Consider the following 13,890-nt stretch of genomic DNA (forward strand, 5'->3'; position numbering starts at 1 on the left):
GCATTACGGAGTTGAGCAAACGCGCCGAAGACCGGGAATCGATATCTCCAACCGGCTGGTCGGTAAAGCGATTCCCAACACCCCATAGACACCGCAATGGGTGAAAATCGGCTAAGTCCCAGAAATGGGTTTTCACCCAAAAACAGGGTGATGGAGACATTGCACGGAGTTGGCGTATATGAACGAAAGTTAGCCACGGTGGTGTTCTAACATTGGTACTTGGGACGCAAAACCGTCGGACGCATGGTTTCGAGGCAATGTGCGAAAAACGGGCAAAAATGGTGCACGAACAAAGGGGCACGCGCTATATCTGGCAGAAGGAGAACTCTGCGAGGTGTTGTGTGTATGGACGAAAAGTAGGCATTACGGAGTTGAGCAAACGCGCCGAAGACCGCAAAACGATATCTCCAACCGGCTGGTCGGTAGAGCGATTCCCAACACCCCATAGACACCGCAATGGGTGAAAATCGGCTAAGTCCAAGAAATGGGTTTTCACCCAAAAACAGGGTGATGGAGACATTGCACGGAGTTGGCGTATATGGACGAAAGTTAGCCACGGTGGTGTTCTAACATCACTACTTGGGACGCAAAACCGTCGGACGCATGGTTTCGAAGCGATGTACGAAAAACGGGCCAAAATGGTGCACGAACAAAGGGGCACGCGCTATATCTGGCAGAAGGAGAACTCTGCGAGGTGTTGTGTGTATGGACGAAAAGTAGGCATTACGGAGTTGAGCAAACGCGCCGAAGACCGGGAATCGATATCCCCAACCGGCTGGTCGGTAGAGCGATTCCCAACATCTCATAGACACCGCAATGGGTGAAAATCGGCTAAGTCCCAGAAATGGGTTTTCACCCAAAAACAGGGTGATGGAGACATTGCACGGAGTTGGCGTATATGGACGAAAGTTAGCCACGGTGGTGTTCTAACATCGGTACTTGGGACGCAAAACCGTCGGACGCATGGTTTCGAAGCAATGTACGAAAAACAGGCCAAAATGGTGCACGAACAAAGGGGCACGCGCTATATCTGGCAGAAGGAGAACTCTGCGAGGTGTTGTGTGTATGGACGAAAAGTAGGCATTACGAAGTTGAGCAAACGCGCCGAAGACCGCAACTCGATATCTCCAACCGGCTGGTCGGTAGAGCGATTCCCAACACCCCATAGACACCGCAATGGGTGAAAATCGGCTAAGTCCCAGAAATGGGTTTTCACCCAAAAACAGGGTGATGGAGACATTGCACGGAGTTGGCGTATATGGACGAAAGTTAGCCACGGTGGTGTTCTAACATCGGTACTTGGAACGCAAAACCGTCGCACGCATGGTTTAGAAGCGATGTACGAAAAACAGGCCAAAATGGTGCACGAACAAAGGGGCACGCGCTATATCTGGCAGAAGGAGAACTCTGCGAGGTGTTGTGTGTATGGACGAAAAGTAGGCATTACGGAGTTGAGCAAACGCGCCGAAGACCGCAACTCGATATCTCCAACCGGCTGGTCGGTAGAGCGATTCCCAACACCCCATAGACACCGCAATGGGTGAAAATCGGCTAAGTCCCAATATGTACCTTCAGAGGGGCATATCTCGAAAACTACTCGTCAGATCGGGGCCAAATTCACAGAGAAGACACATGTCGAGGAGTTGTTTCGGATGAGCGATAGTGGTTTTTGGGTGAAAATGTACCCCTAAACCTTGTACAGAGAGGACCCCTTCCGTAGAGCAAAATCCTGAAGGTCGGGGTCGCGCAAGGGTCGACATGGGTCGAGGTGGACTATCATGCGAAACCACTTTTTTCGGTCCCTACGGTGCCCCTAGATGATGAAAAGTACAATCCGAGGTTGATTACGAACACTTTTGTGCACCCCCTTCCGTAGAGCAAAATCCTGAAGGTCGGGGTCGCGCAAGGGTCGACATGGGTCGAGGTGGACTATCATGCGAAACCACTTTTTTCGGTCCCTACGGTGCCCCTAGATGATGAAAAGTACAATCCGAGGTTGATTACGAACACTTTTGTGCACCCCCTTCCGTAGAGCAAAATCCTGAAGGTCGGGGTTGCGCACAAGTAGACCCCCTTCCGTAGAGCAAAATCCTGAAGGTCGGGGTTGCGCACAAGTCGACCCCCTTCCGTAGAGCAAAATCCTGAAGGTCGGGGTCGCGCAAGGGTCGACATGGGTCGAGGTGGACTATCATGCGAAACCACTTTTTTCGGTCCCTACGGTGCCCCTAGATGATGAAAAGTACAATCCGAGGTTGATTACGAACACTTTTGTGCACCCCCTTCCGTAGAGCAAAATCCTGAAGGTCGGGGTCGCGCAAGGATCGACATGGGTCGAGGTGGACTATCATGCGAAACCACTTTTTTCGGTCCCTACGGTGCCCCTAGATGATGAAAAGTACAATCCGAGGTTGATTACGAACACTTTTGTGCACCCCCTTCCGTAGAGCAAAATCCTGAAGGTCGGGGTCGCACAAGTGTGCACCCCCTTCCGTAGAGCAAAATCCTGAAGGTCGGGGTCGCGCAAGGGTCGACATGGGTCGAGGTGGACTATCATGCGAAACCACTTTTTTCGGTCCCTACGGTGCCCCTAGATGATGAAAAGTACAATCCGAGGTTGATTACGAACACTTTTGTGCACCCCCTTCCGTAGAGCAAAATCCTGAAGGTCGGGGTTGCGCACAAGTCGACCCCCTTCCGTAGAGCAAAATCCTGAAGGTCGGGGTCGCGCAAGGGTTGACATGGGTCGAGGTGGACTATCATGCGAAACCACTTTTTTCGGTCCCTACGGTGCCCCTAGATGATGAAAAGTACAATCCGAGGTTGATTACGAACACTTTTGTGCACCCCCTTCCGTAGAGCAAAATCCTGAAGGTCGGGGTCGCACAAGTGTGCACCCCCTTCCGTAGAGCAAAATCCTGAAGGTCGGGGTCGCGCAAGGGTCGACATGGGTCGAGGTGGACTATCATGCGAAACCACTTTTTTCGGTCCCTACGGTGCCCCTAGATGATGAAAAGTACAATCCGAGGTTGATTACGAACACTTTTGTGCACCCCCAAAAATGGCCAAAATCCTGAAGGTCGGGTTCTCGGGGCGGTCGAGGCCCTCTGACGTGCACGAAAAACCGGTACCCACGCCGAGCTTCAGAATTTGGTCTCCAGAGACTAAGTCCCAACCGAAACTGGCAACCCACAAAAGTATACCAAGGAGTGGTCGGATCGAGTTACAGTGTTCGAGAGTATTGACGAGCATGGTTATACGCAACTTTTTGCTAAAGGTGTCCAAGACCGTCAGACCCTTACTTACGGAGATATAAGACACGTGCGTGGTTGCTCGTGCCGAGCTTCAGAAATGTTGCTCCAGAGACTAAGTCCCAGAAAACCTTCGGACCCCAAAAACTCCCAGAAGGAGTCGTCGGATCGTTTCGCGATGTTCTAGTGAAATGTTCAGCTCGACGGAATGCAACTTTTACCTAAAGGGGTCCAAGACCGTCAGACGCTTAGGTACGGAGATACGGGCATGGGTCGGTTTTCCCCATACAAAATACCCCATGGAAAACTGCAAAACCCCAAAACAGGTCGAAGGAGTGGTCGGATCGTTTCGTGGTGTTCTAGTGAAATGTTCCATTCGATAGGGCGCAACTTTTTGCTAAAGGTGTCCAAGACCGTCAGACACTTACTTACGGAGATATAAGACACGTGCGTGGTTGCTCGTGCCGAGCTTCAGAAATGTTGCTCCAGAGACTAAGTCCCAGAAAACCTTCGGACCCCAAAAACTCCCAGAAGGAGTCGTCGGATCGTTTCGCGATGTTCTAGTGAAATGTTCAACTCGACGGAATGCAACTTTTACCTAAAGGGGTCCAAGACCGTCAGACGCTTAGGTACGGAGATACGGGCATGGGTCGGTTTTCCCCATACAAAATACCCCATGGAAAACTGCAAAACCCAAAAACAGGTCGAAGGAGTGGTCGGATCGTTTCGTGGTGTTCTAGTGAAATGTTCCATTCGATAAGACGCAACTTTTTGCTAAAGGTGTCCAAGACCGTCAGACCCTTACTTACGGAGATATAAGACACGTGCGTGGTTGCTCGTGCCGAGCTTCAGAAATGTTGCTCCAGAGACTAAGTCCCAGAAAACCTTCGGACCCCAAAAACTCCCAGAAGGAGTCGTCGGATCGTTTCGCGATGTTCTAGTGAAATGTTCAGCTCGACGGAATGCAACTTTTACCTAAAGGGGTCCAAGACCGTCAGACGCTTAGGTACGGAGATACGGGCATGGGTCGGTTTTCCCCATACAAAATACCCCATGGAAAACTGCAAAACCCCAAAACAGGTCGAAGGAGTGGTCGGATCGTTTCGTGGTGTTCTAGTGAAATGTTCCATTCGATAGGGCGCAACTTTTTGCTAAAGGTGTCCAAGACCGTCAGACCCTTACTTACGGAGATATAAGACACGTGCGTGGTTGCTCGTGCCGAGCTTCAGAAATGTTGCTCCAGAGACTAAGTCCCAGAAAACCTTCGGACCCCAAAAACTCCCAGAAGGAGTCGTCGGATCGTTTCGCGATGTTCTAGTGAAATGTTCAGCTCGACGGAATGCAACTTTTACCTAAAGGGGTCCAAGACCGTCAGACGCTTAGGTACGGAGATACGGGCATGGGTCGGTTTTCCCCATACAAAATACCCCATGGAAAACTGCAAAACCCCAAAACAGGTCGAAGGAGTGGTCGGATCGTTTCGTGGTGTTCTAGTGAAATGTTCCATTCGATAGGGCGCAACTTTTTGCTAAAGGTGTCCAAGACCGTCAGACCCTTACTTACGGAGATATAAGACACGTGCGTGGTTGCCCGTGCCGAGCTTCAGAAATGTTGCTCCAGAGACTAAGTCCCAGAAAACCTTCCGACCCCAAAAACTCCCAGAAGGAGGCGTCGGATCGTTTCGCGATGTTCTAGTGAAATGTTCAGCTCGACGGAATGCAACTTTTACCTAAAGGGGTCCAAGACCGTCAGACGCTTAGGTACGGAGATACGGGCATGGGTCGGTTTTCCCCATACAAAATACCCCATGGAAAACTGCAAAACCCCAAAACAGGTCGAAGGAGTGGTCGGATCGTTTCGTGATGTTCTAGTGAAATGTTCCATTCGATAGGGCGCAACTTTTTGCTAAAGGTGTCCAAGACCGTCAGACCCTTACTTACGGAGATATAAGACACGTGCGTGGTTGCTCGTGCCGAGCTTCAGAAATGTTGCTCCAGAGACTAAGTCCCAGAAAACCTTCCGACCCCAAAAACTCCCAGAAGGAGTCGTCGGATCGTTTCGCGATGTTCTAGTGAAATGTTCAGCTCGACGGAATGCAACTTTTATCTAAAGGGGTCCAAGACCGTCAGACGCTTAGGTACGGAGATACGGGCATGGGTCGGTTTTCCCCATACAAAATACCCCATGGAAAACTGCAAAACCCCTAAACAGGTCGAAGGAGTGGTCGGATCGTTTCGTGGTGTTCTAGTGAAATGTTCCATTCGATAGGGCGCAACTTTTTGCTAAAGGTGTCCAAGACCGTCAGACCCTTACTTACGGAGATATAAGACACGTGCGTGGTTGCTCGTGCCGAGCTTCAGAAATGTTGCTCCAGAGACTAAGTCCCAGAAAACCTTCCGACCCCAAAAACTCCCAGAAGGAGTCGTCGGATCGTTTCGCGATGTTCTAGTGAAATGTTCAGCTTGACGGAATGCAACTTTTACCTAAAGGGACCCAAGACCGTCAGACGCTTAGGTACGGAGATACGGGCATGGGTCGGTTTTCCCCATACAAAATACCCCATGGAAAACTGCAAAACCCCAAAACAGGTCGAAGGAGTGGTCGGATCGTTTCGTGGTGTTCTAGTGAAATGTTCCATTCGATAGGGCGCAACTTTTTGCTAAAGGTGTCCAAGACCGTCAGACCCTTACTTACGGAGATATAAGACACGTGCGTGGTTGCTCGTGCCGAGCTTCATAAATGTTGCTCCAGAGACTAAGTCCCAGAAAACCTTCCGACCCCAAAAACTCCCAGAAGGAGTCGTCGGATCGTTTCGCGATGTTCTAGTGAAATGTTCAGCTTGACGGAATGCAACTTTTACCTAAAGGGACCCAAGACCGTCAGACGCTTAGGTACGGAGATACGGGCATGGGTCGGTTTTCCCCATACAAAATACCCCATGGAAAACTGCAAAACCCCAAAACAGGTCGAAGGAGTGGTCGGATCGTTTCGTGGTGTTCTAGTGAAATGTTCCATTCGATAGGGCGCAACTTTTTGCTAAAGGTGTCCAAGACCGTCAGACCCTTACTTACGGAGATATAAGACACGTGCGTGGTTGCTCGTGCCGAGCTTCATAAATGTTGCTCCAGAGACTAAGTCCCAGAAAACCTTCCGACCCCAAAAACTCCCAGAAGGAGTCGTCGGATCGTTTCGCGATGTTCTAGTGAAATGTTCAGCTCGACGAAATGCAACTTTTACCTAAAGGGACCCAAGACCGTCAGACGCTTAGGTACGGAGATACGGGCATGGGTCGGTTTTCCCCATACAAAATACCCCATGGAAAACTGCAAAACCCCAAAACAGGTCGAAGGAGTGGTCGGATCGTTTCGTGGTGTTCTAGTGAAATGTTCCATTCGATAGGGCGCAACTTTTTGCTAAAGGTGTCCAAGACCGTCAGACCCTTACTTACGGAGATATAAGACACGTGCGTGGTTGCTCGTGCCGAGCTTCAGAAATGTTGCTCCAGAGACTAAGTCCCAGAAAACCTTCCGACCCCAAAAACTCCCAGAAGGAGTCGTCGGATCGTTTCGCGATGTTCTAGTGAAATGTTCAGCTCGACGTAATGCAACTTTTACCTAAAGGGGTCCAAGACCGTCAGACGCTTAGGTACGGAGATACGGGCATGGGTCGGTTTTCCCCATACAAAATACCCCATGGAAAACTGCAAAACCCAAAAACAGGTCGAAGGAGTGGTCGGATCGTTTCGTGGTGTTCTAGTGAAATGTTCCATTCGATAGGGCGCAACTTTTTGCTAAAGGTGTCCAAGACCGTCAGACCCTTACTTACGGAGATATAAGACACGTGCGTGGTTGCTCGTGCCGAGCTTCAGAAATGTTGCTCCAGAGACTAAGTCCCAGAAAACCTTCCGACCCCAAAAACTCCCAGAAGGAGGCGTCGGATCGTTTCGCGATGTTCTAGTGAAATGTTCAGCTCGATGGAATGCAACTTTTACCTAAAGGAGTCCAAGACCGTCAGACGCTTAGGTACGGAGGTACGGGCATGGGTCGGTTTTCCCCATACAAAATACCCCATGGAAAACTGCAAAACCCCAAAACAGGTCGAAGGAGTGGTCGGATCGTTTCGTGGTGTTCTAGTGAAATGTTCCAGTCGATAGGGCGCAACTTTTTGCTAAAGGTGTCCAAGACCGTCAGACCCTTACTTACGGAGATATAAGACACGTGCGTGGTTGCTCGTGCCGAGCTTCAGAAATGTTGCTCCAGAGACTAAGTCCCAGAAAACCTTCCGACCCCAAAAACTCCCAGAAGGAGTCGTCGGATCGTTTCGCGATGTTCTAGTGAAATGTTCAACTCGACGAAATGCAACTTTTACCTAAAGGGGTCCAAGACCGTCAGACGCTTAGGTACGGAGATACGGGCATGGGTCGGTTTTCCCCATACAAAATACCCCATGGAAAACTGCAAAACCCCAAAACAGGTCGAAGGAGTGGTCGGATCGTTTCGTGGTGTTCTAGTGAAATGTTCCAGTCGATAGGGCGCAACTTTTTGCTAAAGGTGTCCAAGACCGTCAGACCCTTACTTACGGAGATATAAGACACGTGCGTGGTTGCTCGTGCCGAGCTTCAGAAATGTTGCTCCAGAGACTAAGTCCCAGAAAACCTTCGGACCCCAAAAACTCCCAGAAGGAGTCGTCGGATCGTTTCGCGATGTTCTAGTGAAATGTTCAGCTCGACGGAATGCAACTTTTACCTAAAGGGGTCCAAGACCATCAGACGCTTAGGTACGGAGATACGGGCATGGGTCGGTTTTCCCCATACAAAATACCCCATGGAAAACTGCAAAACCCAAAAACAGGTCGAAGGAGTGGTCGGATCGTTTCGTGGTGTTCTAGTGAAATGTTCCATTCGATAGGGCGCAACTTTTTGCTAAAGGTGTCCAAGACCGTCAGACCCTTACTTACGGAGATATAAGACACGTTCGTGGTTGCCCGTGCCGAGCTTCAGAAATGTTGCTCCAGAGACTAAGTCCCAGAAAACCTTCCGACCCCAAAAACTCCCAGAAGGAGTCGTCGGATCGTTTCGCGATGTTCTAGTGAAATGTTCAGCTCAACGAAATGCAACTTTTACCTAAAGGGGTCCAAGACCGTCAGACGCTTAGGTACGGAGATACGGGCATGGGTCGGTTTTCCCCATACAAAATACCCCATGGAAAACTGCAAAACCCCAAAACAGGTCGAAGGAGTGGTCGGATCGTTTCGTGGTGTTCTAGTGAAATGTTCCATTCGATAGGGCGCAACTTTTTGCTAAAGGTGTCCAAGACCGTCAGACCCTTACTTACGGAGATATAAGACACGTGCGTGGTTGCTCGTGCCGAGCTTCAGAAATGTTGCTCCAGAGACTAAGTCCCAGAAAACCTTCCGACCCCAAAAACTCCCAGAAGGAGGCGTCGGATCGTTTCGCGATGTTCTAGTGAAATGTTCAGCTCGATGGAATGCAACTTTTACCTAAAGGAGTCCAAGACCGTCAGACGCTTAGGTACGGAGGTACGGGCATGGGTCGGTTTTCCCCATACAAAATACCCCATGGAAAACTGCAAAACCCCAAAACAGGTCGAAGGAGTGGTCGGATCGTTTCGTGGTGTTCTAGTGAAATGTTCCATTCGATAGGGCGCAACTTTTTGCTAAAGGTGTCCAAGACCGTCAGACCCTTACTTACGGAGATATAAGACACGTGCGTGGTTGCTCGTGCCGAGCTTCAGAAATGTTGCTCCAGAGACTAAGTCCCAGAAAACCTCCCGACCCCAAAAACTCCCAGAAGGAGTCGTCGGATCGTTTCGCGATGTTCTAGTGAAATGTTCAGCTCAACGAAATGCAACTTTTACCTAAAGGGGTCCAAGACCGTCAGACGCTTAGGTACGGAGATACGGGCATGGGTCGGTTTTCCCCATACAAAATACCCCATGGAAAACTGCAAAACCCCAAAACAGGTCGAAGGAGTGGTCGGATCGTTTCGTGGTGTTCTAGTGAAATGTTCCATTCGATAGGGCGCAACTTTTTGCTAAAGGTGTCCAAGACCGTCAGACCCTTACTTACGGAGATATAAGACACGTGCGTGGTTGCTCGTGCCGAGCTTCAGAAATGTTGCTCCAGAGACTAAGTCCCAGAAAACCTCCCGACCCCAAAAACTCCCAGAAGGAGTCGTCGGATCGTTTCGCGATGTTCTAGTGAAATGTTCAGCTCAACGAAATGCAACTTTTACCTAAAGGGGTCCAAGACCGTCAGACGCTTAGGTACGGAGATACGGGCATGGGTCGGTTTTCCCCATACAAAATACCCCATGGAAAACTGCAAAACCCCAAAACAGGTCGAAGGAGTGGTCGGATCGTTTCGTGGTGTTCTAGTGAAATGTTCCATTCGATAGGGCGCAACTTTTTGCTAAAGGTGTCCAAGACCGTCAGACCCTTACTTACGGAGATATAAGACACGTGCGTGGTTGCTCGTGCCGAGCTTCAGAAATGTTGCTCCAGAGACTAAGTCCCAGAAAACCTTCGGACCCCAAAAACTCCCAGAAGGAGTCGTCGGATCGTTTCGCGATGTTCTAATGAAATGTTCAGCTCGACGGAATGCAACTTTTACCTAAAGGGGTCCAAGACCATCAGACGCTTAGGTACGGAGATACGGGCATGGGTCGGTTTTCCCCATACAAAATACCCCATGGAAAACTGCAAAACCCAAAAACAGGTCGAAGGAGTGGTCGGATCGTTTCGTGGTGTTCTAGTGAAATGTTCCATTCGATAGGGCGCAACTTTTTGCTAAAGGTGTCCAAGACCGTCAGACCCTTACTTACGGAGATATAAGACACGTTCGTGGTTGCCCGTGCCGAGCTTCAGAAATGTTGCTCCAGAGACTAAGTCCCAGAAAACCTTCCGACCCCAAAAACTCCCAGAAGGAGTCGTCGGACCGTTTCGCGATGTTCTAGTGAAATGTTCAGCTCGACGGAATGCAACTTTTACCTAAAGGGGTCCAAGACCATCAGACGCTTAGGTACGGAGATACGGGCATGGGTCGGTTTTCCCCATACAAAATACCCCATGGAAAACTGCAAAACCCCAAAACAGGTCGAAGGAGTGGTCGGATCGTTTCGTGGTGTTCTAGTGAAATGTTCCATTCGATAGGGCGCAACTTTTTGCTAAAGGTGTCCAAGACCGTCAGACCCTTACTTACGGAGATATAAGACACGTGCGTGGTTGCTCGTGCCGAGCTTCAGAAATGTTGCTCCAGAGACTAAGTCCCAGAAAACCTTCCGACCCCAAAAACTCCCAGAAGGAGTCGTCGGATCGTTTCGCGATGTTCTAGTGAAATGTTCAGCTCAACGAAATGCAACTTTTACCTAAAGGGGTCCAAGACCGTCAGACGCTTAGGTACGGAGATACGGGCATGGGTCGGTTTTCCCCATACAAAATACCCCATGGAAAACTGCAAAACCCCAAAACAGGTCGAAGGAGTGGTCGGATCGTTTCGTGGTGTTCTAGTGAAATGTTCCATTCGATAGGGCGCAACTTTTTGCTAAAGGTGTCCAAGACCGTCAGACCCTTACTTACGGAGATATAAGACACGTGCGTGGTTGCTCGTGCCGAGCTTCAGAAATGTTGCTCCAGAGACTAAGTCCCAGAAAACCTTCCGACCCCAAAAACTCCCAGAAGGAGTCGTCGGATCGTTTCGCGATGTTCTAGTGAAATGTTCAGCTCGACGGAATGCAACTTTTACCTAAAGGGGTCCAAGACCGTCAGACGCTTAGGTACGGAGGTACGGGCATGGGTCGGTTTTCCCCATACAAAATACCCCATGGAAAACTGCAAAACCCCAAAACAGGTCGAAGGAGTGGTCGGATCGTTTTGTGATGTTCTACTGACTTTTTAGGCTTACCGAGACACAACTTTCCGCAGAAGGGTGCAAAACTGTCAGACTCATAGTTTCGGAGATACAAGCATGGGTCATGTTTGCTCGTGCCGAGCTTCAGAATTTTCCATGGCCAAAAAGCCCTAGAATTTGACATTTCACTATTATAGGGAGGTATGGTTGTACTGAGTCGTCATAGAAAGTTTAGCCTCCTCATGTAAACTGACGATTCGATATCAGGGAGGTCGGGAGTTGTCGAAAAGAGACCCTAGGACCTAATACTAGACTCATGTAGTGGCAAGGTGTTTCGGCCCGTGGGTGACGGTTGTATGAAATTTGGGTGACGGCAACTACGACTGGTTCTGGTACCGGGAAGGTGTGTCCTGGTGTCCGGAGGCGTTTTAACGGTAGCTGGGTGGTCGGAACGGTGACCTAGGGTGGTTTTGGGTGAAATCAACTACCTCCACCGATGGTCAACCAGAGGCTAATGGTACATGGAAAACACCCTGGGAAGGTGTCCCAGGGCTCGGAGTAGCAGTAACAAGGGATGCCGCTGTCTCTAGGTCGCGGAACCACTGTGCTTGCCTGCAACACAGTCCTAGGGAGAGCGGCCGAAAGGTTCCGCACGGTGACTTGCACCCACCGGGAAAGGGGTCAAGTAGCCAAGAGGTGTCCAACCAAGGGTTAGTGGTACATGGAAAACACCCTGGGAAGGTGTGCCAGGGCTCGGAGTAGAGTGACTTGCACCCACCGGGAAAGGGGTCAAGTAGCCAAGAGGTGTCCAACCAAGGGTTAGTGGTACATGGAAAACACCCTGGGAAGCTGTCCCAGGGCTCGGAGTAGAGTGACTTGCACCCACCGGGAAAGGGTGTCCTAGTGGGTGGTGTGCTTGTGCCCCAGACATGGGGTGCATGTGCGCTACTGGCTGGGGTGCACCATAGCTACCCGAATGGAGCGATAGAGAGGAGGTGAGCTTTAGCGGGTCAAGTCCATTGGGCTTGATCCGCGAAAAGCACCAAGTCCCGAAAGTCGAAGCCCGAGTTGCTATGGTGTGCGAAAAGCTGCATTTAATGTTGAAAAAAAGTACAAGTCCCAAAACTTGACTTCCCGAAAAATTTCAACTTGTTTTGCATAGCACCAGGCGTACACACGGAGGAGATTGTTGCGAGACGAACACGCTGTTGGAAGACAACCGAATGCACGCGGGATTGCTCACGGAGCAAGCGCAAGCACGCGAAACAGCTTGCACGGGTGATGGACCACATTGGACGAGTGACGGTTACCGGTTACCAGTGGGTTAGCCATGTTGTAACGGGCTAAGAGGCCTGTTAAGCCAGAGTGTACGGAGTTCAGATGGCTAGGTGCGCACGCAGGCATCGAGGTTTTGATGGTTTGCGCAGAGTTGTAGCACGGCAGAGAGCGCGCCGGAGCAGTTTCAGTCCAATCGGACGATGCGCGGGTGTTTTACAGAACATTGAAAGTTGTATGGAAGAAAACCCCTGGCAGTATGCAATATATGGGAAAACACGAAATACTCTCGGATGGAGGTGTCTGAGAAGTTTGGCGTATATGAACGAAAGTTAGCCACGGTGATGTTCTAACATCGGTACTTGGGACGCAAAACCGTCGGACGCATGGTTTCGAGGCAATGTACGAAAAACGGGCCAAAACGGTGCACGAACATAGGGGCACGCGCTATATCTGGCAGAAGGAGAACTCTGCGAGGTGTTGTGTGTATGGACGAAAAGTAGGCATTACGGAGTTGAGCAAACGCGCCGAAGACCGCAACTCGATATCTCCAACCGGCTGGTCGGTAGAGCGATTCCCAACACCCCATAGACACCGCAATGGGTGAAAATCGGCTAAGTCCCAGAAATGGGTTTTCACCCAAAAACAGGGTGATGGAGACATTGCACGGAGTTGGCGTATATGGACGAAAGTTAGCCACGGTGGTGTTCTAACATCACTACTTGGGACGCAAAACCGTCGAACGCATGGTTTCGAGGCAATGTGCGAAAAACGGGCCAAAACGGTGCACGAACAAAGGGGCACGCGCTATATCTGGCAGAAGGAGAACTCTGCGAGGTGTTGTGTGTATGGACGAAAAGTAGGCATTACGGAGTTGAGCAAACGCGCCGAAGACCGAGAATCGATATCTCCAACCGGCTGGTCGGTAGAGCGATTCCCAACACCCCATAGACACCGCAATGGGTGAAAATCGGCTAAGTCCCTGAAATGGGTTTTCACCCAAAATCAGGGTGATGGAGACATTGCACGGAGTTGGCGTATATGGACGAAAGTTAGCCACGGTGGTGTTCTAACATCGGTACTTGGGACGCAAAACCGTCGGACGCATGGTTTCGAGGCAATGTGCGAAAAACGGGCCAAAATGGTGCACGAACAAAGGGGCACGCGCTATATCTGGCAGAAGGAGAACTCTGCGAGGTGTTGTGTGTATGGACGAAAAGTAGGCATTACGGAGTTGAGCAAACGCGCCGAAGACCGCAACTCGATATCTCCAACCGGCTGGTCGGTAGAGCGATTCCCAACACCCCATAGACACCGCAATGGGTGAAAATCGGCTAAGTCCCAGAAATGGGTTTTCACCCAAAAACAGGGTGATGGAGACATTGCACGGAGTTGGCGTATATGGACGAAAGTTAGCCACGGTGGTGTTCTAACATCGGTGCTTGGGACGCAAAACCGTCGCACGCATGGTTTCGAAGCAATGTGCGAAAAACGGGCCAAA

The sequence above is a fragment of the Anopheles nili genome (genome assembly GCF_943737925.1).
Source record: "Anopheles nili chromosome X unlocalized genomic scaffold, idAnoNiliSN_F5_01 X_unloc_4, whole genome shotgun sequence".
Lineage (NCBI taxonomy): Eukaryota > Metazoa > Arthropoda > Insecta > Diptera > Culicidae > Anopheles > Anopheles nili.